Source organism: Mustela lutreola, chromosome 5 (genome assembly GCF_030435805.1).
Source record: "Mustela lutreola isolate mMusLut2 chromosome 5, mMusLut2.pri, whole genome shotgun sequence".
Classification (NCBI taxonomy): Eukaryota; Metazoa; Chordata; class Mammalia; order Carnivora; family Mustelidae; genus Mustela; species Mustela lutreola.
Genome location: NC_081294.1, coordinates 116393094 through 116420335, shown reverse-complemented (window position 1 = coordinate 116420335; position 27242 = coordinate 116393094). Strand labels below are relative to the sequence as shown.

The 27242-nt window shown below is 38.7% G+C and overlaps 2 long non-coding RNA genes across 8 annotated transcripts in view; one reads left to right on the top strand and one right to left on the bottom strand.

Moving 5' to 3' along the window:
* The window catches only part of LOC131832454 (uncharacterized), a 49896-nt gene extending 41499 nt beyond the window's left edge, over positions 1–8397 (bottom strand). Inside the window, exon 1 of the long non-coding RNA XR_009354063.1 lies at positions 8307–8397. This is a non-coding gene — a long non-coding RNA (uncharacterized LOC131832454). The remainder of the gene's footprint in view (positions 1–8306) is intronic.
* On the top strand, positions 8036–27242 carry LOC131832453 (uncharacterized). 7 transcript variants are annotated; one of them, XR_009354058.1, is made up of 5 exons: positions 8036–9026; positions 10013–10124; positions 11727–11810; positions 13188–13285; positions 20692–23581. It is a non-coding gene; the product is annotated as an uncharacterized LOC131832453 (long non-coding RNA). The 7 variants fall into 7 exon arrangements; XR_009354060.1 differs by having other exon boundaries at positions 13174–13285; XR_009354059.1 differs by lacking the exons at positions 11727–11810; positions 20692–23581 and adding an exon at positions 26981–27242 and having other exon boundaries at positions 13174–13285.

Genomic DNA, 27242 nt, shown 5'->3' with positions numbered 1-27242 from the left:
AGCAACCAGGTATTTCCTGTACTTCAACACCTGTGAGGTGGTTGGCAGCAGTACCTTCAGCACTGTCTCTGGGGCTTCCTTCTGATCTGAGAGACTGCACTAGACAAAGCAACCAAGTTCTGGCCTAAGCATCCCACACCTGTCACTCAAGGGCGAGTGGGCAATCCTAATTCTATCCAGTAAAGCTATTAAAGTGCAAAGCCCGCAGAAAATCCCATCCCCAGCAACACCTGGGAAGAAAACAGCACAGCCACATAGGCACAAGCAGCAGCCGTGCTGTGCTGTACTCAGCAGAAGCAGCAGCATAAAGTCTTCGCCAGTTTCTTGGGTGGCCTCAAATAAAGCATCTAATTGCTTGACTCAGTTAACTTATCTTTAAGAGGAGGTTAATGATGTTGTGCCAGTTCGCCTCAAAGGGGTATTATCTAAAGCTAAAGACTGCACTGTTGAAGAACCCAGTACTATGTAAATGCTGTGATTATCAGTAACCAGCACTGGTTTCATTCAGATGGTGAATCAGTTTGTTTACTGTCACCATTACCTATATTAATACAAACAGTGGAAAAGAGCATTTTCACCACCAGCCTCTAGATTTTAAGGTGAGGCAGACCTCCCATTCGTTCACTTTTGTCTCTGAGTCTTTCTCCTAGATCCTGAAACGAACCTTTTCCAACAGAGAGGAGCTTCTAACCTACCAAGTGTACAGTTTAGAGGCTTGGTGAGATAAAAGCAGGCAAATTTAAGTTGGCCTGATGTCAGCTGAATTACTGGGCCTCCCTCCTCCCACAGATGTTTTACTTCATCTAATTATATTGTGGAAGAGTCATACATATATATCAACATTTGGCAAATACTTTATTAACAGAACTGTGGTTTCTTATAATTATTAAGAATAAATGTCCTTTGGCATAGGAGCACATCATCAGAGTATCTAGAAGTTCCTGTGTGACTCATTCTCCAGTCACACTTAGGAAAACATACGTTGTATATACTTGTGGAATAGATACATACAAAGTTGCAAGTTGTCACTTTTAACTCTCAAGGCAACTCACTGACATCTGAAGCCACAGGAAAGATTGTTTTTTGCCAATTCCTCAAGTTTCCTCAAGGTCGATGGAACTGCTGAGGAGACTTCAAAGCAAGTCCTGGTCTACTGGGAAAAGAGCCAGCTTTGGCTCTCATCTGGCTGTGGAAAAATCCCAGAGTAGATCTAGGAATATCCTAGATATTCCTAGTGTTGAGATAATCACCATCATCATCCAGCTGTGTAGATCCTGCCCTTCTGTGTTGTTCCTTTCTCACTGAGGACTCTGGGGAAGGCCTTTATTGTGTTAATGCTAGCCTCACTGACTGTAGACCTGGGAGGTAAGAAGGCTGAGTGGGTTCCACGTGTGGCCTCACAGTGCACCCAGCAATATCATTTCATGGGGCATATTCAAGGGACAGAGGATAATCAAAGCCCTAGAATTCCTCTCCTGACTTTGTGTCCCAAAGTACCTTGCAAACTCCTTCAAGTAGAGGTCCATGGCTATTCCCATGTGTATTTTGTGGGCTATGCTTTAGAGATTCTCCCTGCCTGAAGAAAAGCAGATTGGTTCTGGGATGATTCAAATCACAATTTGAATTAGAGCATGGTGTCAAGTTTTGGAAATAGAAATCAAGTGAACTGTGTCATATTTCCATGTTGTCAGTCTGGTTGAGAAGGAATATACTTTATATTCTTCTACTCTTCTCAGTAAACTGCCTACAAAGACTGGTTCATATATTCTAACAACTGCCACCTCTCGTACCCAAGTGTATTTCCACAATTATGTTACTGGGATTTTTATCAGGTACTTGCCCTCCCCCGCTTTTTTTGGCCATTTGATTGTGAAACTAACTGTGGTCTCCTAAATTGTAGACTACCGGTCTTAAATACTGACAAAGTTCAGGACACACTATCCCAAAACAGGACATTGAGGCATGTTGAATTTGAAAAACAGCACATGTAGGAAGGACTCTCTGACCTTCCCCTAAGGCAGGTCATAAAACCCTCTGTGAAGGATGACCTCCTCATCCCCAGAGGAAAGATCTTTATCTTCAAGAAGGGGAGAGGAATCCCAATGAACAGGTCTTGCTGTTTCCCCCAATTTACCACACAAAGCTCATGCTCTTTTTTGTCCTATCCCATTTTCCCATGACCTTCCATCCTTTGTCAAACCTAACCTAAAATCACCCAGGTCTGATGTCTTCAGGCCTGATCATTTCCTAATGAAGGCTCCCAAGTCACATGAAGCTTATAATAAATAAATGTGTATGGTTTTCTCTTCTTCCTCACTCTTTTGTTACAGGTCCCCAGCTGAGAACTTAGAAGTGAAGTAAAAGCTATTTTTCCTCCTTACATCACAAAGTGGTAGGCAGGTAACAAGTTGTGAACAGCAGCCAAGAACGGGGTAATTTCTGGAGGATGAGAACAGTAGTCAACACTGGGTTAAGTATTAATTGTCAAGGAGTTCATAGCAGAGAGATGGACAGTACTACTCTCAGAAGTAAAACCTCTTCCATCTCAGAAGTCTCCCAGTAGTTGCTCTTACACATTAGAATTGGCCCCATGGTGTTTATTGTTTCTCCTATATTGTTTCTCCTATTGTTTCACCAATAGATGTGGAGGTATTGGCGTATTATAGCTAGAAAGTTTTTAATAATCAGTGAGTAATAAGTAAGGTTTAATGAAGCCTTGTATCATCACATTACTAATCACAATGGCAGAGGTTTTCATGTTCTTGTTAGGTTTAAACTTTCTGTATTCAACTTTTATTTATTTTTTTGAGATTTACTTTTTAACAGAGAGAGAGATATAGCTAGAGAGGGAACACAGCAGGGGGGAGTGGGAGAGAGAAGCAGGCTTCCCATCTAGCAGGGAGCCTGATACGGGGCTCCATCCCAGGACCCTGGGATCATGACCCAATGACCCGTTAAGGCAGATGCTTAATGACCGAGCCACCCAGGTGCCCCTGTATCCAACTTTTAAAGATTTTTTTTTTTTTTTTTTAATTTGACAGAGATCACAAGTAGGCAGAGAGGCAGGCTGAAAGAGAGAGAGGAAGAAGCAGGCTCCCTGCCGAGCAGAGAGCCCAATGTGGGACTCGATCCCAGGACTCTGGGATCATGACCTGAGCCGAAGGCAGCGGCTTAACCCACTGAGCCACCCAGGCGCCCCTGTATCCAACTTTTAAAGATGAATATTTTTTTTAAGAGGAAAAAATTTTCAAAGTCTGTTACTCTGTGGACTATCACAGATCTCTGAATCAGAGCACTATCTATTAGGAAATGTTCTCTCTATCCCCACATTCATGGGTAATCTCATGCGAACTGTTAATCTCATACCATCTGTGGTGTGTATGTTGTTTTAGACATAGCTGACATATAGTGTTTATATTAGTTTCAGGTGTACAGCATAATGATTCTGTTTGTTGGTACCTGCCTTTTCACTGACTTCTGCTTAAAGCTGATATAGCACAGAAAGCAAGACTTTTCCAAACAAGAAGATAAACTCACTTCTTTATTCAGCAAACACAACCAACTATATTCATTACTGAATTCTTTCTGGTACTGTATACTCATTGAAATAAGCTAGAACAACCCCATCCTGAATATTCTTTGATAAAATAGACACTTATAGCATTATCATAAGGGAAAGAGAGCTGATATTGGAATCCAGACCTACCTCTACCTAAATTCCTAGATATCAAGTTCTGAGCAAAATATCTAACTTTCTTCATTCATGGCCTCTCTACAAATGAAGGGTGTAGAAATGAGGCAGAATAGCGATGTGATTAAGATCTCAGGCTTTGCAGGACAGGCCTGCATTCCAATCCAGTTCTATTCTGGGGCTTGTTAGTTGAGTACCCTTGGGCAAGTTACTTAAACTTCTTGTATCTTAGTTTCCTTATCTATGAAAGAGGAATAACACTACCTCACCTCATGAAGTTGTTGCTACAAAAATTAAATAAAAGGATGTCCACAGTGCTTACTTTTAATTATTAGTTCAGTAACTGGTTCTTAACAATACTCAGTAAATCTGGTTTTAAAAAAGAAATGGTGCAAGAACTTTTGGGATCATGAGGCATAAAGCTCTTCATTTTTTACTTGAGAAATGGAGACCCAGACATCAAGGATCTTGTCCAAGGTCACTGAACCCACATGCTTGTGATACATATTTCCAAAGCTTTTATGAGTTCTGTGCTGTAGTCAGAGTCTATCTCTTTGTGACCTAATCTCCTATTTACTAAATATATGGACTATTAAACTAGGTGATCAAGTTACTGTCCATGTAAAATCACCAGTAATTACACTGCTGTTTGTTGAGGCCCTTCTGTGTTCAGGGCATGCTGCCGGAGAGCGTGGGTGTTATAATGGGCATATGAGAATCTGTCTCTGGTCTCAAAAGCGTTTACAGTTGAGTTGGAGAGACATTTATGAGACATGTAAACTACTGGGATAGCCACAAGTGTTCTAAGAGTTGGACATGGGCTGTGAATACACATTATAAGGTCCTACAGACAGTGAGCTCCATTTTGACCTGGCTGTCAGTGGTTGGCTTCACAGAGAAAATGGCACTTTTCCTCTATGTTAAGATTAAACTGGATTGGAATACACAGAGAGGAGAGGGAAGGACATCACGTTTCTTGCAAAGCCTGTAAAGTACAGAGGTAGAAAAGGGCACCGTTAAGTGCGGGGGCATTCAGCGAAATGCACTCACTCAATCATTTCTTATTCTGACCTTGTCTTCTCAGTGTGTTCTATTTCTACAAATGGCAGTGGGTGTTTTCATGTGTGTGTGTATGTGTGTTTGCACACACGTTAACACATGAGTCTTGAACTCCTGACTTTAAATACTGGCCAGGAAAGCACCAAGTACTTCTGACTCCCCGAAGTTCAACAGCCAGAAAGGCAGAGATGTCATCTTTGAGCTTGCATGCTCTTGACTCTCACTCCAATCTATCAGCTCATTCTGGCTCTTCTACCTCCAGCATATTTCTCAGATTCCTCCTCTTTCTCTTTTTTTCCACGGATAGTCACCCATCCCAGTATCAGCCTTCATTACCCATTGTTGTACCTATGCTACAGGTGCCCCCATTCCATTCCTGTCCCCTGCGACACATTCTCCACACAGCAGTTTTCTAGCAATACAAATCTTACCATGGAAGCCCCAGCTGAAAATGTGTCAGTGACCGCCAATTTTACTAAGCATATAATCCAAACTGTTTCAGCCTTCAAGGCTCTGCAGGATGTGGCTTCCTTATTCTTCAGACTTCATGTCAGGCGACCCATCCCCTCCTTGGCTTGCTGTTCTTTGAAAGGCCAAGGTACTTCCCAACTCAAGGTCTCTGTGCTTGCTCTGCCCTTTGCTTGAAACATTACTCTCCCATTTTGTGCAACCTGCTTACCTTTCACACTTCAGCTTAAATGTTACCTAGATAGAGAGGCTTTCTTTGATCTAACTATGTAAACAAATCCCTTCTGCTATTCTCTCAGATTGTACCTTAGGAGTTTTCTTTTCTAGCACTTACCATTTCTTTAGAAATACATAGCAAAATTTTCTCGTTGCTTAAGTTTTTAAATGTTTGTTTTCCCTACCAGAACATAACCTCCATGATCAGGCTTGGTCTGCCTTGTTCATTTTTCAGCCTCCAGAAACTCCTACTGAAAATTTCAGAGATTAGTGAATGGATTTACAAAAGGAAATAAATGGAAAGCCATTATAGCAAGTAAGTCTCACAGAAGCAGCTGCTTTAGTGATAGCATTCACCCTGGAGTCTGTAAACAGGAGACTACAGGTGTTTACAAAGCAGTTGCTGTATTTGGGGGGCAATTCTAAAAGAAATATACCATTATTGCAAGAGAATGACTATTACCTTTTATGAGGAGGGGACTCAGAGGTGCTTGGAAAGGCTGAAGGGAGACTGGTTACTAACCGCTAAGCTCATTGGCTTCACATCTGGAAAGAAACAAATTTGTTTTCAGAAACTAACAAATTGGGGAACCTGGGTGGCTCAGTGGGTTAAGCGCCTCGGCCTTCAGCTCAGGTAGTGATCTCAGGGTCCTGGAATTGAGCACCGCCCTGCCTCAGGCTCTCTGCTCAGTGGGGACTCTGCTTCCCTCTCTCTCCCTGCCTGCTTCTCTGCCTATTTGTTATCTCTCTCTGTGTGTCAAATAAATAAATAAAATCTTTAAAAAAATAACTAACATATTACTACATGGCGAGGGAATTTCTCTATGTATTAAAGGACAAATGCTATATTCTCTCCATCTAGTGACTGCTATCCTCTTGTTAACTTGCTCTCTCTGATGACAGAAGAAAAGAGCTCTTGCCTAGCTACTTTACATCACTTACTATTTATCTGGCCAACTGATGATTACAGGCATTCCCTTGATTTCAACTTCCCTTATTTCTCTTCCAGCTTTCCTCTCATAATCAAAGGCCACTAAATACTTGTCCAGAAGTTTTACAATCTTACCAAACGCTCTTGCCCAAGGTCAGTGAACCAATGTGTCTGTAATACATATTCCCAAAGCTTTTATTAGTGCTGTGATCTGGACAAAATACTATATCCTTGTGACCTAATCAATCAAGTTCAATAACAAGTGACAACAGGATACAATATTTCATTTACTGAGGGATTTTTTTCAAATGTGCCTGGCATTACGCTAAACCTTTTACAGGCATCATCTCTTCTAATCCTGCCTGCATGGATTTAGTAATTATAATAATTATAATCTCCTTTTCACAGAGGAGGAAACTGAGGCCTAGTGAAGCTAAGAAACTAGCCCAAGTTCACACTATTATAAAGGAACCTGGGTTTCAAACTCAACTTTGAACCTATAAAGTGCCAAAGCAGTATCAATATGCATCAGCTAATAAAGCAAATCAGAACCAAGCATATTTTTTAACATCACGTGATGTACACAATTAGCTAAGCTTTTAAATATTTTATACAGGAATATTCTACCATATCCATTCTCTGTTTCTGGTTATCAACAGTTCAAGTGTATTAGGTTCCATTTTTGCTCTATAGAACTCATTTTGCTTTTCTGGCCTCTCAGCAATTATTTTCATGTTTCCTTGTTTTATTTGATTGGTTGCTTTTCCCTTCTTACAAAAAATAGGGCAGCCATGCTTCTCTGTAACTTTGGTGGGTCAGTGCAACCTCTAATTCCTTCAGCCTCCTCCTCTCCAAGAAAAGCTGTCAAAATACAGGAACTCTCAAATGTCTTGCATCATCTCACACAAACACAGGGATGAAGAGGGATATAAATCTCCTGAAGCAGAACAACTGGCAACAGCTGGCACAACTCTAAAGACGCCATCTGACTCGGTCTTGAATGAAAGTCAGCCTCAAAATCAGAATTACCCCACCTATACCAGGACCATCTCACTAACTAGCCACACTTCATGACATAACACCTGCTATCGCTGTTCAGCAAAGATAGGAGCCTTACCCTTAATATTTTGTAAGTAAGACCAACAAAGTATCCTTTGTACCTCAGGACAACTGGGTATTCGTTAAGGTACAAGGCCTACAAAGAAGTGGCTCCCCTATTCTTTGGTAACCCACAACTCATGATTAAAGAACATGTTTCCAGTGTTTAGAATAATTGTAAGGAAAGGTGACTGGACAGAACAGCAAGAATCTGGAGGTTTGCTTTGTATTGTTAACTCACAAGAGGCAAATCAGAACAGAGTTAATACAACTCCCCCCCCCCCCCAGTTACCCAGCATTCAAAGCTACAACTGGAACCACATTATAATAATTTTAGACCCCAAAGCAGTGTGATGACTTGATGCATAATTTTCAACACATGGCTTATTAATCCATTCTTCCTGCGCTTCGTTTCAAATACTGGAAACTATAAAAAGAGCTGCGTGTCACTCCCCTACCAGGGGGGTAAAAAAAGGAAAGAAAGAAACGAAAAGCCTAACAGACACGGAAAAAAGGCAAGGGCAACTGGAAGCTCAGTTTTGAGGAAACACATGGGACTGAAGCATCCGACGCAACTCTGTAACCAACTGTCACATGTGACACCCCCCCTCCCCCGCCCTGCGCAATCCTGGTTGTCACCAGGCTGGGGAGAGGAGGCCGTGCTCCCAGGCAAGTGTGCAGCGGCTGGGGCCCTGCGGGGCGGGGGAGCTGACGCCACTCACGGAGCGGGGAGGGTCTTCCAGGAAGCCGCAGGCTCGGCTGACTGCCGGGCTGCGGGTCGGGATCCGGGCCGCGCCGCCTGGGCCGGCACGTAGCGCCCAGCGTGACTCAGCGCTGACTCACCGCGCTCGCTGCCAGTGGATTTCCCCGTCAGCGGCTCCCGCTTGCCTGTCCTCGCCGCCGCCTGCTCCGCGAGCCCTTTCCTGCTCTCCAGGCCAGTCCCTGCGATTTCGGCAGAGCAGCGGGGCCGACTTTACCGCCTTTGAATCCCGACCAAAGCAGGGAAGTGACTAGCTTTGTTTTCTTTGACTTTAAGAGCTCAATGGCCCACTAATCAAATTCTTTCATCAAAGGCCTGTTGGAGCATATCCCTAACATAGATCGTCCTTCCTCGGTGACTTAAAGATGACCTCCGCTCAGAGTTTGCTCCTGTCGTCCTAAGCCTGCATCTTATTTTTATCCCACATTTTCTTAGGTTATCTTTTTAATATGTTTGGTAACTAGTCTTGGCACAAACCCACAAGGGCAGTGACGCAAATCAGGTTGAAACTTGGCATGATGTGTGGGCTTGAGTGACTTACTGTAAAAACCAGGGAACGCTTCATAAAGACGTTACTATGAGCCATCTCAGTTGCTGATTAGATGCCCTGCTCAGTTTCATCTGTCACTACCATCTCTGCAAGATACCAGGACAGACTGTTAAAAATGCAGACTCTTGAGCAGTCATACTTATTCTTCCTCTCCAGGATTCCACAAGGAAAGCAACAGTACAGCACAATTTCTCCAACTGCAGCTCTTGGACCATGTATGGAGAGTGGCTAGGGGGATGTGGCCACAGTGCAGGTTCTTAGACCCCTGCTCCAAACTACAGACTGGAAACCATTTGTTTGTTTGAGGGTTATTTGGAAAGATTTTTATTCATTCATTTGTGAAAAAGTGAGAGAGAGAAAGTGTGAGCACAAGCAGGATGAGTGGCAGGCAGAGGGAGAAGCAGGCTCCAAGCAGGCTCCGCACTGAGCAAGGAGCCTGATGGAGGACAGGATCTCAGGACCCTGGGATCATGACCTGAGGCTAAGGCAGATGTTTAAGCAATTGAGCCACCCAGGTGTCCCTGGAAATCGATTTCAATGAGCAGCCCATCAGAGATGCCTATGTACGCTGAAGTTCAAAAACTACTAGCCAGAGGATGACAGTGTGAGACATTATCCTGTGAAGATGCTAGGGAACATTCTCACAGTGGAGAACACCTTGTTCTAAAGTTGATTTTGAAGTTCTGATACTAGACAACCCAATTTCTAAAACTGGTTTTACATACAATTTTGCTTAACTGTATTATTAATACAGATACATTCTTTTCCTTTTTAATTAGACATTTGGCTATGCAATGAAATGTAGTACCTACGGAGTAAATTTTATTACAGACCTGTTATTTCCTAAACCTGACTTTGCATCAGAATTAGCTACAGAGCCCTTTAACACTAGTTCCTGGACCATACCTCATGCCTAAAGAAACATCATCTCTGAAGATGAGACCTAAGAACTGGCAATTTGAAAATCTCTGAAAAGTTAGGTCTCTGGACCTTAGCAAACGACCCCTCTTTCCAAGTACAAGAGAAACTTCATTAATTTCATGATAATTGGCTTGTATTGTTCTTTTATGGTGCCCACTCATCTCTGCCTGCACTGTTTCCTTTTGAAATCACAACTGAAAAAATAAAATGAAAAGTGACTACATAGGATACCAACTTAGTATTATACTGCTAAATGTATGTCTTTAGAAAACGAATTTGAAACCTTTTTTTTCTATTTTTTTGTTTGTTTGTTTTTAGACAGGAGCTGTTGGGAGATTGGAGAATAATCTAGGAATCTATTTTGAAAATTTCCCTATTCTTCTTCCCTGGGATATTTTACTTGTTTACCATTTTCTTTTCATCTCATTGGGTAAGTTTCCCCCACTTTATCCCTGTTAGCATTGTGGCAGAAAACCTAGATGTGACACATATCTGACAAGAGACCTCTCCTTGCTGACTCTTCTCCAAGTATGGTCTTTGAACCAGAAACATGGACATCACCTGGAAACTTCTAAGAAATGCAGACTCTCAGGCTCCACCAGAACTACCATATTAGAATTAACAATTTAGCAAGATCTCCCAGGTGATTTTGTGTATATAAAATAATATTGGAACTACTGGTTTGTAGTAATGGTAACAATCTGAGGCTGATGGAATTTAAAAAAGAGGAAACAGGAAGTGGGCATGAGTTAGTTTCCTGGGGCTGACTTAGAACAGAAATTTTCTTCCACAAGTTCTGGAGGCTAGTAGTCCACCAAAATCAAGATAGATAGAACCAATTTGTTCTATCAGTGGTACTGGTTAAGACAAAATTCTACCGTGATATTACCATAAAAGCCCTAAAATTTAAAAAAAAAAAAATTACAGCTTAAACTATAACCACAATGAGAGGCAAACTGGTAATATCTTGGGATCAGGGTAAGAAAATGAAGGGAATCCTTAAAACATCAGGAAGAGATAAGAATAGGACCAGAGAGGCAGCTCCAAGATAGTAATGTCTTTTTAAAAGCTCTTGACTGTAGCAGACATTTGTTTCTGTTAGCCCAGCATCGGTTCTCCCTCTTTCCTCTAAAGAAAACTCTCATCATACTCACTAGCATTTTAATGCAGGGCATCAACCAGTTTCCCTTCCCCCTTCCTCCCAAGGGTGAAACACATGACTCTTTAATTTCTGTCCTGCACATCTAAATCTGGGTGAGTCCCAAAAATGCAGAGAGTGGCTGAAGCAGTCATTTCAGTAGTCATGCTGGAAGACACTAACCAGATGTGTCAGTCTGTCCACTGAGAATATCACAGTAACCCTAGCTGCTGTCCTCCCCAAGTCCCACTTATTTAACTTCTTTTGTTCTCAGAGCTACCCAGTGTCTTTCCAAATGGTTTTCATTAGTTTCAAAGTCTAACATTTTTAATGTTTATTTTTAACTTACCATTTTAGACTATTTCTTATTATTTATTATAATTTAGTGTTAGTTATTTTAATGGAGCCAAGAGTTTGCCCCAGTTGGTTTCTATTGCTTATAACAAAGGAGCCTGACTGTTACGAAATTATTGATGGGGAGAACACATATTGCCCACAGCCACCCCACTAAAACAACCTGACTATAATCTGCATCCATGACAAACAGGACTCTTGAAATATAGCAAAGGCCTTTTCAGTTTGTTTTTTCAATTGAATTTACCAGCTATCATTATGCCCTGTACTTCAAACTGAGTCATTCTTCCCTTCTGAGCCACCCAGATTGCCAGGAGGCGCACAAGAGAGAATCACTTTTGTTACGCTGCTTGTGGACACCAATAATCATCTTTATGTTGCCTCCAATACCTCATTGTGGTTTTCATGATATTTGCATTATTAAGGAGATTAAAGGAAAGTACTCCAAAGTTTCTCATTAGAGCTATTTTACCAGGGGGCTAATTGGCAAAAAGAAAGTCCCTATGATGCCAGACTAAGTTTGATTTTTTTCTTTTCAAGCAAAGATTAGCCTAAAGCCTTCATCCTGGCCAACACGAAAATGTTGTCTTTTGAACTCCACTGATAAAATTTAATGTGATCAAGGTATATCAGCTTCTCAAAATCCATACTCCCTATTCTCCTCAATCTCCCTTCACATTAATTTCCTTAATTTTATCTTCTGCCAGTGGTTGCATGGTGGATATGGTTTCATTTGGCTAGAGTAGGAAGCATATAAGGAAGAGTAAACCCAAAAAAGTGGCTGTTTTGAAATTATAGTGAATCATGAATGTCATAGTGAGGACTTTCTACTTAAATTTTTTTTTTTTTTTTAAAGATTTACTTATTTCAGAGAGACAGAGAGAGAAATAGCAGGCCCACCCAAGTAGACTCCTGACTGAGCATCTGAGCCAGAAGGGGAGCTCCATCCTGTAACCATCAGATCATGACCTGAGCCTAAATCAAGAGTCAAACCCTTAACCTAATGAGACACCCAGGTGCCCCTTAAATATAATTCTTTAATTTTTTTTTTTTAAGATTTATTTATTTGAGAGAGAGAGGGCTTGCCCAGGTGAGCACGGGGAGAAGGCTGCAGGGAGAGACAGAAAAAGTCTTAAGTAGACTCCATGCTGAGCATGAGCCTTATTGGGGACTCAGTCTCGCAACCCTGAGATCAGAACCTGAGCCAAAACCAAGAGTCCGACACTTAACCAACTGCACTGCCCAGGTGCCCCTCTTGAATGTTTCTGATCAAGATAAAGAAGTGACACTTATCAACTGCATATTACACACCTGGAGCTATCTTATCCATTGATAGGTGAAGATTTAGCCTTCTGAAATGCACCTAAGAATTTAAGTAAAATATTTAAGCCTCAGGAGATTTTTTTTTTTTAATAGAGGACTTTTTTAAAGATTTTATTTATTTATTTGACAGAGACAGAGTGAGAGAGGGAACACAAGCAGTGGGAGTGGGAGACGGAGAAACAGGCTTCCCACTGATCAGGGAGCCGAATGTGGGGCTCGATCCCAGGACCTCTCAACAACTGAGCCACTCAGGTGCCCCAGATATTTTTTAAATCAGTGACAGACAATATGAATATCTACTTTGTTAAAAGAGGATATATGCTCCCTGTCATTCTCCTCTCTTTCTTTCTTTCTCTTTTTATCTGTCAAATTCTGTCCTCTGAGCATTACCCTTTTAAACCATACTGGGATTGATAATATTCATATATATCTCAACTGTTCTGGAGTTTGTCTACAGGTTTAACACTGAAATTAAAAAAAAAACTGGTATTACTAAGACTATATGAATATTCTTCATGGCAGAATGTAGTATAGTCATGATTACATGTCTTTTTCTATACTCTGTTTTTCATAAAGTTTTTAATTGTCCTTCTCTTTTTTTTTTTTTTTTTTCATTATCTCCCATAATTTCTTCCAAAATTCTCATACTACCTGGTCAATGAAGACTTCTTTTTCTAGGAGATTTCCAGTCCCTGCTACCCCTCCAGCCTCTAAACCAACTGCACTCCAGGCCTGTGGAGCAGTTATCGCTGAGACTGCCTGCACTGCAATACTAGGTGAGAGACTGTTTCTCAATCTCTTTGTCCCTAACATATTCCCTCATGCTCCAGCATCTTTTAAAGACAGAATACCTGGGAAATAAACACACTAATTCTTATATTCCTGGACATGTTTTTATTCTGCTTTTACATTTATTTGATATTTAAGCTGGGTATAGAATTCTTGGTGAAAATCACTTTCTATCAAAAGGTCTGACAGCATTCCTCCATTGTCTTCTGCCAGTACTGAAGAAGAAAAATGAGATAAAAGCCTGAATCTCAATCTTTTATTTCCTTTTCACTCATCTTGAATTTCTTCTATTCTAAGCTTTCTATATTTTGACAGTGTTGTTCCTAGATATAGGCATTTTTTCATTTATTCTACTTATCACTTAGCAGAAAACTTTCTGAGAACTCAAGGCTTCCTTACGCTCTCTATTTTTTCTGTATTTCCTTTCTCCATTTTCTCTGACTTCTTCTGAAAATGTGGGTAATCAGATCTTGGATATCTAGGACAACTGTTTTTCTTATAGCTCTTCTACCTGGTTTTTTTGATTCTTTGCACTATATTTTCAGCAACTTCCTTAATTTTATCTTCTCATCCTTCTATATACATTTTCATATTGGGAAGTATGTATTTAGTTTCCGAGGATTCTTACTTAGTATCTGATTATTCTTTTATTATAACTAATCCTATCTGCTTGAATTTCTCTGACAAATTTATTAGGACTTCTCATTTGTTTAAGAATTCTTTGTTCCAGGGCACCTGGGTGGCTCAGTGGGTTAAGCCTCTGCCTTCGGCTCAGGTCATGATCTAAGGCTCCTCAGATCGAGCCCTGCATTGGGCTCTCTGCTCAGCGTAGAGCCTGCTTCCCCCTCTCTCTGCCTGCCTCTCTGCCTACTTGTGATCTCTGCCTGTCAAATAAATAAATAAAATCTTAAAAAAAAAAAAAGAATTCTTTGTTCCTTGACTTGTTTGTATTTCCTTATTCCATGCTTATATCTATTTCCTGATGCATTTAAAGTGTCTAGGTTGTGTTTTTATATTTATAAAGAGGCTGCCTTCCAGGTCAGGTCATGATCCCAGACTCCTGGGATTGAGTCAAGCTCCCTGCTCAGCAGGGAGTTTGCTTCTCCTTCTGCTGCTTACCCACTTGTGTGCTCTTGTGCTCTCTCTCTCAAATAAATAAAATCTTTAAAAACAATTATTTAAAAAAAAAAAAAAAGCACAGATGCCTGGATTCTACCTAGGGATTATGATTTAGCACCTCTAGGATGGATCTAGATATCTCTATTCTTTTTCTAATACCTTCCCCAGCTTTTGTATACAACCAGTACTGAGCACCACCAAGTTACTAGGGCTTAGGGAAGAGGTAACTTTACAAGACAAAGCAGAGGTAGGATCCTCATGACCTGGCAAATGCCTGGTTATGGGGAGAAGAAAAAGAATGGAATCAAAAACAACTGCCAGTTTTTAACCTTGAGTGACTTCAAAAGTGACTGAAATTACCATAAGTTGGGAAGAGATAAGTAGTACTTCCTTCTTGATTTCTCCTTAACAGATACTGTAATAAATGCCACCCCTATGAATATATATATATATATATATATATATTTTTTTTTTTTTAAAGATTTTATTTTTTTGACAGAGAGAGATCACAAGTAGGCAGAGGCAGGTAGAGATGGGGGGGGCGGGGAGCAGGCTCCCTGCTGAGCAGAGAGCCTGATGCGGGGCTCGATCCCATGACCCTGGGATCATGACCTGAGCCGAAGGCAGAGGCTTTAATCCACTGAGCCACCCAGGCACCCCCCACCCCTATGAATATTACCAAGGAGCTCCTTATGTGGAAAAATCACTAATAGGGATGTTAGATTACAATAAAATAATGAATAAATAGATGTGTAAATATATTCTCAGGCTGGAGAACTAGTATTTATATGTACAACATAAATAACTATCCACTTTTGACCATTTATGAAGGTATTAAGAGATTTGCATAAAGCATTCCAAACTGAATGTGAGTTATCTACTAGCAGAGAATTCCTGGTTTTCTTTCAACCAAGTGTCTTAACTTCTCAAATGTAAAAGAGCAAAATTCAAATATACAATACATCTTGTGCTTGATGTATGTGAACACAAAAGTGCAAAAAAACCTCAGTATCTACAACTCTTGAAGTAGTGATGCAACATGGGGGCTTAAGTGGGTAGGAGAAGAATCAATGAAACAAGATGGGATTGGGAGGGAGACAAACCATAAGGGCTTATATTCTATAAAATATTGTTCACACAAGTTCACTTTCTATTAATAGTACAGCATGATGACTCATTTTGTACATTTAGAGTCTATTGAGGATTTTTAGATCTGTAATACCTGTGGTAACCAATAGCTCCTTCACATTACAGCAACTATTTGGGGAGCAAAAAGTTCTTCGAAAATACTGATTTTTTTTTCTTTTTCTTTTTAAAGATAAAGGTATAATTTATATGCAGTAATTTTAGTCTTTTCAATGCAAAATTCTGTAAATTTTGACAAACATATACTCATATAACCATAATCAAATAAAAGTAATTCACCACTCCTCAAATTCCCTCTATACTCATTTGAAGTCAGATCCTAATCTCCCAAACCTCTGGCAACAACTGATCTGTTTCCTCTTTATTTTTCCCCTCTCCAGATTGCCATGTAAATGTTATCAAGGAGTATATAGCCCTTTAAATTTGGTTTCTTTCATTTAGCATAATGCATGTAAGATTCATCCATTTTCTTCCATGTACCATGAGTTTGTTCCTTTCATTGCTCATAATATTCTATTATATAGATGCACCACAGTTAATTTATCCAAATAATGATATTTAACCACTGACCAATAACTTTATTTGGTTGAAGAAATGGTTTCATGACTATTAAATTGTGCTATTTATCACAAAAAGGGAAAAATTAGATAAATCCCCTTTTGCCTTGAATTCTTTAGTATTTGACTGTATGTTAGGTATAACTATTTCAACCAAATTTTTTATATAACTGAAAAAAAACCAGACATTTATTATATCTTTAATTGTGGGTATACATTTGAAGCAGGTGTTCTAATTTAAGGGTTTTATCTTTTTTTAATTTGATAAATAAAAATACATTTATTACTATAAACTTCCAGATATACAGCTTTGGCCACTGTTTATAAGTTTTGTTATTAGCAGAGTATTTGTTAATTTACAAATCATTTGTATTAGCCATTTTTCTTTTTTTTCTATTTATGTTTACTAACATAATATATTATTTGCCCCAAGGGTACAGTTCTGTGAATCATCAGGCTTACACATTTCACAGCACTCACCATAGCACATACCCTCACCAATGTCCATATTGAAGGGTTTTCTTTTCCTAGGATGGAAATGACAACATATACTATTACTATTGCTGGTAACACCAGAGAATGTTTTGCTTAAACTTCTGAAGGCAAATACTACATGAAGGCCCTAATCAACTCAGATCTCTGAAATGGCTCACTTCCCACTGCAACCCTGTTAATCTTTTAGCCCATGGAGGCAACAGGTGGGTTAGCAAACAGCTAATAGAAGGACAACTGCTGTCCTTCAGGATCAGTGCCAATGGAAAAAAAGTGACCTGAAATACAGATCTTAGGCTTGACATGATAAAAATCTAATGCCACAGCTGCTGTCTCTCACAACTGTCACTCATCATGGTTTCTTTTTAATGTTTTTTAATTGAAATATAATTGGCATACACTATTAATTTCAGGGGTACAGCATAAAGATTCAATATTTGTATGTATTGTAAAATGATCACTGCAGTAAGTCTAGTTACCATCTGTCACCATAGTTACACAGGTTTTGTTTTTTTTCTAAGAGAACTTTCTAGACCCACTCAGAAACTTTCAAGTATGCAATACATTAATGACAATAGTCACAATGCTGTACATTACACCCCCACGACTTACTAACTGGAAGTTGGTACCTCATGATCCCCTTACCCATTTCACTCATACCCTTCCCAATCTGTTCAGTGAAGTTTGTTTTGGTTTTTTGTTTTATGTGCCACATATAGTTAAATCATATGGTACTGGTCTTTGATTTTTTGTTTCACTTAGCATGATATACTCAAGGTCCATCGAGATTGTCACAAACAGCAATATTACATTCTTTTTTTATGACTGGGTCGTAAAGTTACCTCTTCCCTAAGCCCTAGGGAATATGTATACCACAACCTCTTTATCCATTCATCCATTGACAGACACTTGGGTTGTTTCTATATATTGGCTACTGCAAATAATGCTACCATGAACATAAGGGTGCATATATTTTATTGGATTGGTGTTTTGGGGTTTTGTTTTGTTTTGGTGTTTTTGTTTTCTTTTGGATAAATACCCAGAAGTGGAATTACTTGATAATATGGTAGCTCTATTTTAATTATTTCAAGGCACCTCCACATTGTATTCCATAGCGACTGCAACAGTTTACATTCTCATCAAGAGTGCACAAGGGTGGGACGCCTGGATGGTTCAGTGGGTTAAGCCGCTGCCTTTGGCTCAGGTCATGATCCAAGGGTCCTGGGATTGAGTCCCGCATCGGCCTCCTTGCTCAGTGGGGAGCCTGCTTCTCTCTCTGCCTCTGCCTGCCTCTCTGCCTGCTTGTGTGTACTCACTTGCGCTCTCTGGCAAATTTAAAAAAAAAAAAAAAATCTTTAAAAAAAAAGTGCACAAGGGCTCCCTTTTCTCTACATCCTTGCCAATACTTATTATTTCTTGTCTTCTCAATAACAGCCGTTCTGACAGGTGTAATGTATATCTCATTATTGTTGATTTGCACTTCTCTGATGATGAGTGATGTTGAGCATCTTTTCATATGCTTGTCAGCCATCTGTAGGTCTTCTTCAGAAAAATATCTACTCAGATCCTCTACCCATTTTTTCATCAGTCTGTTTGTTTTTTGGTAATATTAATCCTGTATTGGATATATAATTTGCAAATATCATCTCTCACTTAGTACATAGCCTTTCATTTTGCTGATAGTTCCCCTAGCTGTGCAGAAGCTTTTTAGTTTGATGTACTGCCAATTGTTTCTTTTGCCTTTAGCGTCAGGTCCCCAAAATCATCAACAAGACCAATGTCAAGGAGATTACCCCCTATGTTTCTTCTAGGATTCTCATGGTTTCCGGTCTCACATTTAAGTCTTTGATCTATTTTGAATTATTTTTTGTGTATGGTGTAAGTTAGTGATCCAGTTTTATTCTTTTGCATGTGGCTGTCCAGTTTTCCCAACACCATTTATTGAAGAAAGCATCCTTTCCCATGTTCCCATGTCCTTTCCCATTGCCTTCTTTGTTATAAATTTACTACATATGCATGGGTTTATTTGGGGGCTCTTTATTCTGTTCCACTGATGCATGTGTCTGTTTTTATGCCAATAATACCATGCTATTTTGATTATTACAGCTTTATAACATAATTTGAAATCAGGGTCTGTGATGCCTTGTTATTTCTGTCAAGATTGCTTTGGCTATTTGCAATCTTTTGTGTTTCCATACAAGTTTAGAATTTAGTATTTTTTTGTTCTAGTTCTGTCAAAAGTGTTGTGTTTTGATAGGGATTTCATTCAAACTGCAGATTGCTTTGAGTAATATGGATATTTCAATAATATTAATTTTTCAATACATGAGCGTGGAATATGTTTGCATTTATTTGTCTTTTTTAATTTCTTTCATCAATATTTTGGTATTCAGTGTACAGGTCTTTCACCTCCTTGATTACATTTATTCCTAGGTATTTTATTCTTGCTTAATGTAATTATAAATGGGATTATTTCTTAGTTTCTCTTTCTTAAAATTTACTTATTTCTATTTAAATTCAATTAACATGGGATGAATTATTGATAGAGGTCAGTGATTCATCAGTCTTAAATAATTCCCACTGCTCAATATATCCTATGCCCTCCTTAATGCACAATACCCAGTTATACCATTCCCCACCCTTTTCCACTCCAGCAATCCTCAATTTGTTTCCTTAACCAACTGAGCCACCCAGGCGTCCCTTTTTTTTTTTTTTTTTTAAAGATTTTATTTATTTATTTGTCAGAGACAGAGGGAGAGAGAGCAAGTGAGCACAGGCAGACAGAGAGGCAGGCAGAGGCAGAGGGAGAAGCAGGCTCCCTGCCAAGCAAGGATCCCGATGCGGGACTCGATCCCAGGACCCTCAATTTGTTTCCTATGCTTAAGAGTCTCTTATGACGGATGCCTGGGTGGCTCAGTCAGTTAAGCATCTGCCTTGCTGAGGTCATGATCCCAGGGTCCTGGGTCAAGTCCCACATCTGGCTCCCAGCTCAGTGGGGAGCCTGCTTCTCCCTCCGTCTGCCACTCCTCCCGCTTGTATATACTCTCTTTCTCTCTCTGACAAATAAATAAAATCTTTTTTTAAAAAATCTCTTATGGTTTGTCTCCCTCTCTGATTTTGTCTTATTTTTTCCTCTTTCTCCCTATGATCCTGTTTTGTTTCTTAAATTCCACATTATCAGCAAGACTTAATTTCTCTGATAGTTTGTTAGTATATAAAAATGCAACAGGTTTTGCATATTGATTTTTTAGCCTGAACTTTACTGAACTGATTTATTGGTTTTAACCAGTTTTGGTGGAGTCTGTAAGGTTTTCAATATGTAAAATCATGTTGTTCATGATAGTGACAGTTTTACTTTTTCCTTTCCAATTTGGACGTCTTTTATTTCTTTTCCTCCTTAACTACTCTGGTTAGGACTTCCAGTACTATGCTAAATAAAAGTGGTGATAGTACACAACCTTGTCTTCTTCCTGTTCTTAAAAGAAAAGCTTTTAGGGGCACCTTAGTGGCTCAGTTAAGTTTCTGACTCTTGATTTTGACTCAAGGCATGATCTTGGGGTGCTGGGACTGAGCCCCACACTGGGCTCTGCAATGAGCACAGAGCCTGCTTGTCTTTCACCTTCCCCCAACTTGAGTTCTCTCTCTAAAATAAATAAATAAAATCTTGAAAGAGGGAAGGAAGGAAAGAAAAGAAAAGAAAGCAGGCTTTTAACTTTCCACTGTTGAGCAGTGTTAGCTGTGGTCTCCTCATATATGGCCTTTACTGTGCTGAGGTGTGCTTCATCTAAACAAACTCTGTGAACATTTTTTTTTTTAATCTAAAAGTATGCTAAATTTTGTCAACTACTTTTTCTGCATCTCTTGAGATCATTTTTATTCGTTCACATTTTTAATGTGGTGTATCATAGTTATTGATTTGTGGATTGTGAAACATCCTATCATCCCAGAAATAAATCATACTCAATCATGGTGAATGATTCTTTTAATGTATTGTTGAATTCATTTTGCTTGTATTTTGTTGAGGGTATTTTTCATTTATGTTCATCAGGAACACCGGTCTATGGTTTTCTTTTTTACAGTGTCTCTGACCAGTTTTGGCATGAGGGTATTGCTGGCCTTTGAAAATGAGTTCAGAAGTGTGCCTTCCTCTTCAAGTTTTTGGAAGAGTCTGAGAATTGGTATTAAAATCTTCAAATGTTTGGTGAAATTCACGAGTGAAGCTCTCTCCTCCTGGACTTTTGTTTCTTGGGAGGTTTTTGTTTACTGATTCAATCTTGTGGCTGTTTTGTAATTCTTCTTTGTTCCTTTCTTCCCTTGTGCCTTGATGACTTTATGTAATAAAGTCAGATTCCTTTCTTATCTTTTATGTATCTACTATAGGTTTTCTTTTTATGGCATAACAAGGCTCACATATAATGACCTATTTGTATAACCACTATTTTAAGATGATAGCAAGTTATGCTCCACAAATAAGTGAAACCATATGATAACTGACTCTCTCTGCTTGACTTATTTCACTCAGCATAATCTCTTCCAGTCCCGTCCATGTTGGGTACTCATGGGGAGATGGAGCAGAGAAGGGAGTTGAGGGAAATTGGAAGGGGGAGGTGAACCATGAGAGACTATGGACTCTGAAAAACCACCTGGGGGTCTTGAAGGGGTGGGGGGTGGAAGGTTGGGGGAACAAGGTGGTGGGTATTAGGGAGGGCATGTATTGCATGGAGCACTGGGTGTGGTGCAAAAACAATGAATACTGTTATGCTGAAAAGAAATAAAATTTTTTTTTAAAAAGACAACATAAATAAGACCAAAAAAAAAAAAAAAAAAGATGATAGCAAGTTAAGTCTGAACACATTTTTAAAACTCTATTTTTACTGCCCCACTCCCAATTTTATGTTTAATGTCACATTTTACATCTTGTTATTTTGTATGTCCCTTAACCAATTATTGTAGTTGTAGTTATTTTTACTATTTTCTTTTAAACTTCATACTAGCGTTATAAATTATTAACCCACTATCTTATCTATAGATTGACATTTACCACTGAGTTTTTTACTTTTGTATGTTTTCTTGTTGCAAGTTAGTGCTCTTTTCTTTCAGCTTAAACAATTCCCTTTAATATTTCTTGGATAAGGCTGGTTAAGTAGTGCCAAACTCCTTTAGCTTTTGCTTGTCTGGGAAACTCTCTCTCTCCCCTTCAGTTCTGAATGATAACCTTCCTGGGTAAAGTATTCTTGGTTGGAATTCTTTCCTTTCAGCACCTGAAAGTATCATGCTGTTCCCTTTGGGGCCTTAAAAAGTTTCTGCTGAGAAATTTGTTGGCAGCCTTGTGGAGGGAGGAAGTTCCCTTGTATATAACAAGTTGTTTTTCTTTTGCTGCTTTTAATCACTCATCATGTTTTAATTTCATAGTTTTGATTTAATCTTTTCTAAATACAGCACTGGATTAATACAGAACAAGAGAACAAGAGTCCCCAGCAAAGGAGCCAGATTGGTATTAGCACCACCCCCCTTTCACCACCTCCCCAGCCCTTTGAGTTTTATTTTTTAGGGATGATGGCATCTCTAAGACACCACTTTATGTTCATGAAGGCCAGAGCTTTTGAAGTAGCTCATAAGCCCAACAGAAATCACAGAGTTTTTATTTCATGGTGACTTCTTAACCTTTCTTACCCTGCTAATGAGGGTGCTTTTACCAGACATTCTGAGCTGTAACACATAGTGGAGTTAGGTCTACAGAAAAATGTCAGATTTTTCAATGGTGTGCCCTAAGATTTCACCCTTCTCTAAGATTTTTACTTTAAAAAACTATCTTCAGCCATGGGTTACATTCTTTTACTTACGAAGCCATCTTTTAAAAAAATAAACCCTAGGCGTGCCTGGATGGCTGAGTCGGTTAAGTGTCCTACTCTTGGTTGCAGCTCAGGTCATGATCTCAGGGTCATGGGATCAAACCCCTCGTCAGGCTCAGCACAGAGTCTGCTTGATATTCTTACCCTCTCCCTCTGTCCCTTCCTCCACTCATGCTCTCTAAAATAAATAAATAAAATCTTTGAAAACCCCTATATTGAATTATAGCTTTGCATATAATAAAATGTACCCATTCTAAGTGTACAGTTTTAACAAATGTATATACTTAGTGAGTATTCCAACACCCTCCCCACAACCAAAACCCCCCTAATGCCCTTTATAGTTAGTTCTCTCTCTACACTCAGCCTTAGCCAACTGCTCTGCTTTCTATCATGATAAATTAGTTTTACTTTTTCAAGAATATTCTGTGAACAGTATGTATTCTTTTGGGGTCTGGATTTTTTACTTAGTATAAACCTTTTGAGGTTCATCAATGTTGTTGTATGCATGTATAACCAGTTCTTTCATTCCTGAGTAGTATCCCGTTTTATGGATAGAACAGCATTTGTCGATCCTTTCGCCTGCTAATTGGATGATGTCCCTATAGGGGCTGTTATGAGTAAAGCTGCCATAGATATTTGTGAATAAGTTTCTGTGCAGTATTAATTTCTCCTAAAAAATATCTAAAAGCAAATGCCTGTGTTATATAATTAAGTATGTGTTTAGCTTTTAAGAAACTACAAGCTACTTTCCAGAATGGTTGTATCATTTTGAACTGCCACTAGTAATAGAGCTGACCCTGGAACAATGTGGTTGTTAAAAGCCCAAACCCCAAATGCCCAGTTGAAAATCTGAGTATAACTTTTATCCCCCAAAAACTCACTTCTAATAACCTATGGTTAACCAGAATCCTTACCAATAACATAAACAGTCAACCAATACATATGTTTATATGGATTAAATACTGTATTCTTATAATAAACTAAAGATTAAGAAAATATATTTATAGTACTATACTACACTTACTGAAAAAAATCCACATATTAGTGGACTAGCATAGTTCAAACCCATGTTGTTCAAGGGTCAACTGTATAATACATTCACAGAGCGTTAAGTGCTACAGAGAAAAGTAAAAAAAAAATATATATATATACATATATGTATATATATATATATATATATATATATATATGGCAAGTAGGTGTTATGTTACTATTTATAGAAGATGGTAAGAAAAGGTTTCCTAGAAAAGAAGACATCTGAGCCAAAGCCTGAAGGAAGTAAAGGAGAATGCCATGAAAACATCTGGAGAAACAACATTCCGAAGGCAAAAAGAACAGCACAGGCAAAAAGGTATTCCTTGCTGTGTTTAAGGAATATCAAAGAGGCCAAGGGATCTGCAACAGAGTGAGAGAGAAGGAAAATAGGAAAAGAGGTCAGAAAGGTAGGGAGCTCAGCTCACATAGGGCCTTACAGGACAATGAACTGTGGAATGAATGAAATGGGAAGTCACTAGATGATTTTGAGCATTAAAGGGACACAATTTATCTTATATTTTAGAAGGATCACTTTGATGTTGGAAACAGACTACAGCAAGCAAGCATGAAAGTAGATAGACCAGCAAGAATGTTACTATAATTGCCCAGACAGAAGACTAGACTATCAGATAGTGAACCTGGAGAAAAGTGGTGAATTCTGGACATGTTCTAAAGATAGAGCTGGCAATATTACCAATGAATGGAAAGAGTCCTGGTGAAAGGAGTCAAACCGAATCAGGTCAATCCAATTCCAACTCCATACTTCCTTTAAGAACAGGAAAAAGAAAAAGGGAGGTAAAAAATACAGTCTGTGCTGTTAACAGCTAGCAACTAAGTTGAAACTCATGGTCATTGGCAAAGCCAAACTGTTTAAATCACCCAAAATATCCTCAATCTAAATAGCTCAATGTGTCTGCCTGAAATAAGTTTAATGTTATGAAAAAAAACGTAATATACCAATTATAATACCAATTTATGAACACTGCAGAATTTGGGGCATATAAAAATACTTCTCTCCGGTGCCTGGGTGGCTCAGTGGGTTAAGCCGCTGCCTTCGGCTCAGGTCATGATCTCAGGGTCCTGGGATCGAGTCCCGCATCGGGCTCTCTGCTCAGCGGGGAGCCTGCTTCCTCCTCTCTCTCTGCCTTCCTCTCTGCCTACTTGTGATCTCTCTCTGTCGAATAAATAAATAAAATCTTTTAAAAAAAAATACTTCTCTCAAGGTTTGGAAATAATAAAGTAAAACAAGAATCACAGAAATCCTATGATATATGAGATGAACAACTATTAATCCTACTATTCCATAGGTTACAAATTTTAAGTCCAGATAAATATATGGGCCCTTTGGGCCAAATTCTAATGCACTGAGAAGTAGGATCAGTCTGCTGACTCTAAGTCTGGCCCAGATGCACTCCTTGATCAATTTCTGATGCCTACTTAAGACTGCCAATCTTTTCTGCCTGTTTTAAAGACATCAAATACCAATACCTTTAATACCCAAGATATACATCCTGAAACACAAGTAGACGACTGTAAGATATTCTACAAGGCATTAGCAGATTTAAGAGAGCCCACCAAATGATAGCTCAACAAATCATAAAGAACTTAGAACCTGATGATCTTTATCAGCCACCCTAAGTATTCTGAAACATCTCATGCACTTTAGCTGTATGGATTTCCTTTTTGTATATTTTTCAATAGCAGAATCTGTTCAAATACATGTGTGTATTGCAGGTGGCGCGTTGAAAGGGATGGTTTCCAAATTCACAAAGAAAGAATATCTGTAAACACATTTAAACAAATCATGTTTGGGAACTGTACTTTTTACTTCTCTGATGGTGACCATATGATAATTACATTCCCCCTAAAATAAAAAATAAAAACAAAAAAGAGAGGGCTATAGAATTAAATCTACCAAACATTTGGGTTGTGTGGATTCTTTTATTACACTGTAAATATTTTGCATATGTCTGGAGCAAGCACCAGTAATTAGGCCATAATGGCAACGTGTCACTCTTAAACACAACAGCTGTGTGTATTTGGAAAGATTAAGAACTAGATTGTTCAGTAATTCTGGGAGCCTTGTTTACCAAGCTAAGACGGCTAGCAAGAGTCTTACTGTTTACTTGGTATGATTTACTTGTTATTTTATTAAATATTTAAGACTGCATGGTTTAAAATTTTATACAGAAAGCTTTTTACCTAATTTGGAAGAGAATTAAAGGAGAACTATAAAGCTAGAATTTAATTTAATTCTTTACAGTGACCCCAAAACATGCCACATACAATTTGATATGTGATCATTTCTTCTTGTAATCAATTATGACCCATTACATCTACACACACACATATTTTAGTATTAAAATTTATTTTCGGGTGCCTGGGTGGCTCAGTGGGTTAAGCCGCTGCCTTCGGCTCAGGTCATGATCTCAGGGTCCTGGGATCGAGCCCCACATCAGGCTCTCTGCTCAGCAGGGAGCCTGCTTCCCTCTCTCTCTCTCTCTGGCTGCCTCTCTGTCTACTTGTGATTTCTCTCTGTCAAATAAATAAATCTTTAAAAAAAAAATTTATTTTCTTGGTTATTCCTTATAATTGTTCAGGAGGTAGTATTTCTGTTTTATACACAAAGGTATAAATATTCAAGTACACTGCACAAGCTAAAAATCACATGAGAGTAGAATGAGTAGCAGAACATGATTAATTTTGTATTTACAGATCAGTGAGCCCCAAACATCTTTGTTTCTAGGTTGTTTTTCTGGTGAGCTGTTTGCTGTGTTTCCTGATGGAGACACTCCAAATGCACATTTTATACAAATATAAGTTCAGAGTGGAATAAATTGTTAATGAAAATGCGCACCCCTTCCAAATAAAATCCAGGATTCAAAAACAAACATAACTGAGATTCACTGAAGATTTTGGAACATCAGGATAGACAGAGTAAACTGATAAAATAATAAAGTTTGTTAGTGACTTTTCTGATTTCTGTGGTTCCAGTGTACATCATGTTCATTTTGCTAAAAAAAAAAAAAAACAAAAAAACAAAAAAACAAAACCTCTGGAAAACTTACTAACCAGCAGAAATGTAAATTAAAGATCTTAGTAATTGAAGTAACATAACTTAACATTACCTAAGTAGTAAATTTTTTAAAAACCCATTTTAAATTGGAACAGATACGCCCATTTGGAAACTGCTGTCAGTTATTCAACTAGCAAAGGCACTGAACATCTATTCTATGTCCATCAGTGGTCTAGGCTGATGAAGAGATATGAAAGAGTACATAAAACGTTCTCTGCTTTCAAACGATTTATAATCTAGTTCTTAGTGACAATTCTGTTTCACAATGATAGATAAAAGCTTTAGATGTTCCTTGATATTCTTAAGAGAACCAAATCTGTCAGAATCACATGACTTTTCTGTGAAATACCATGTACATACTGAAAATATCTGTTGTAAACAGCTTCATTATTATATTGTATGCAGGGAGTAAAGATTCCATATACCTGTTCGAAACACCTCACTGTGGAAGAAGTCTTGACCAACTAGGTGAGAACTACTCCACCCTCAGAAAAGAAAAATAATATTGGTTCTGCCTCCTGGTGCTGGCAAGGAACACATGAGATAATGAATATGCAAGTGCACACTGAAGATTTCCAGTCTATTTCTAAACAGACTGCTAAAGCATCAAAGAGCCAAGCATATAATTGAAGCAATTAAGCTTTAGGAAAACAACTTAAAAATAAAA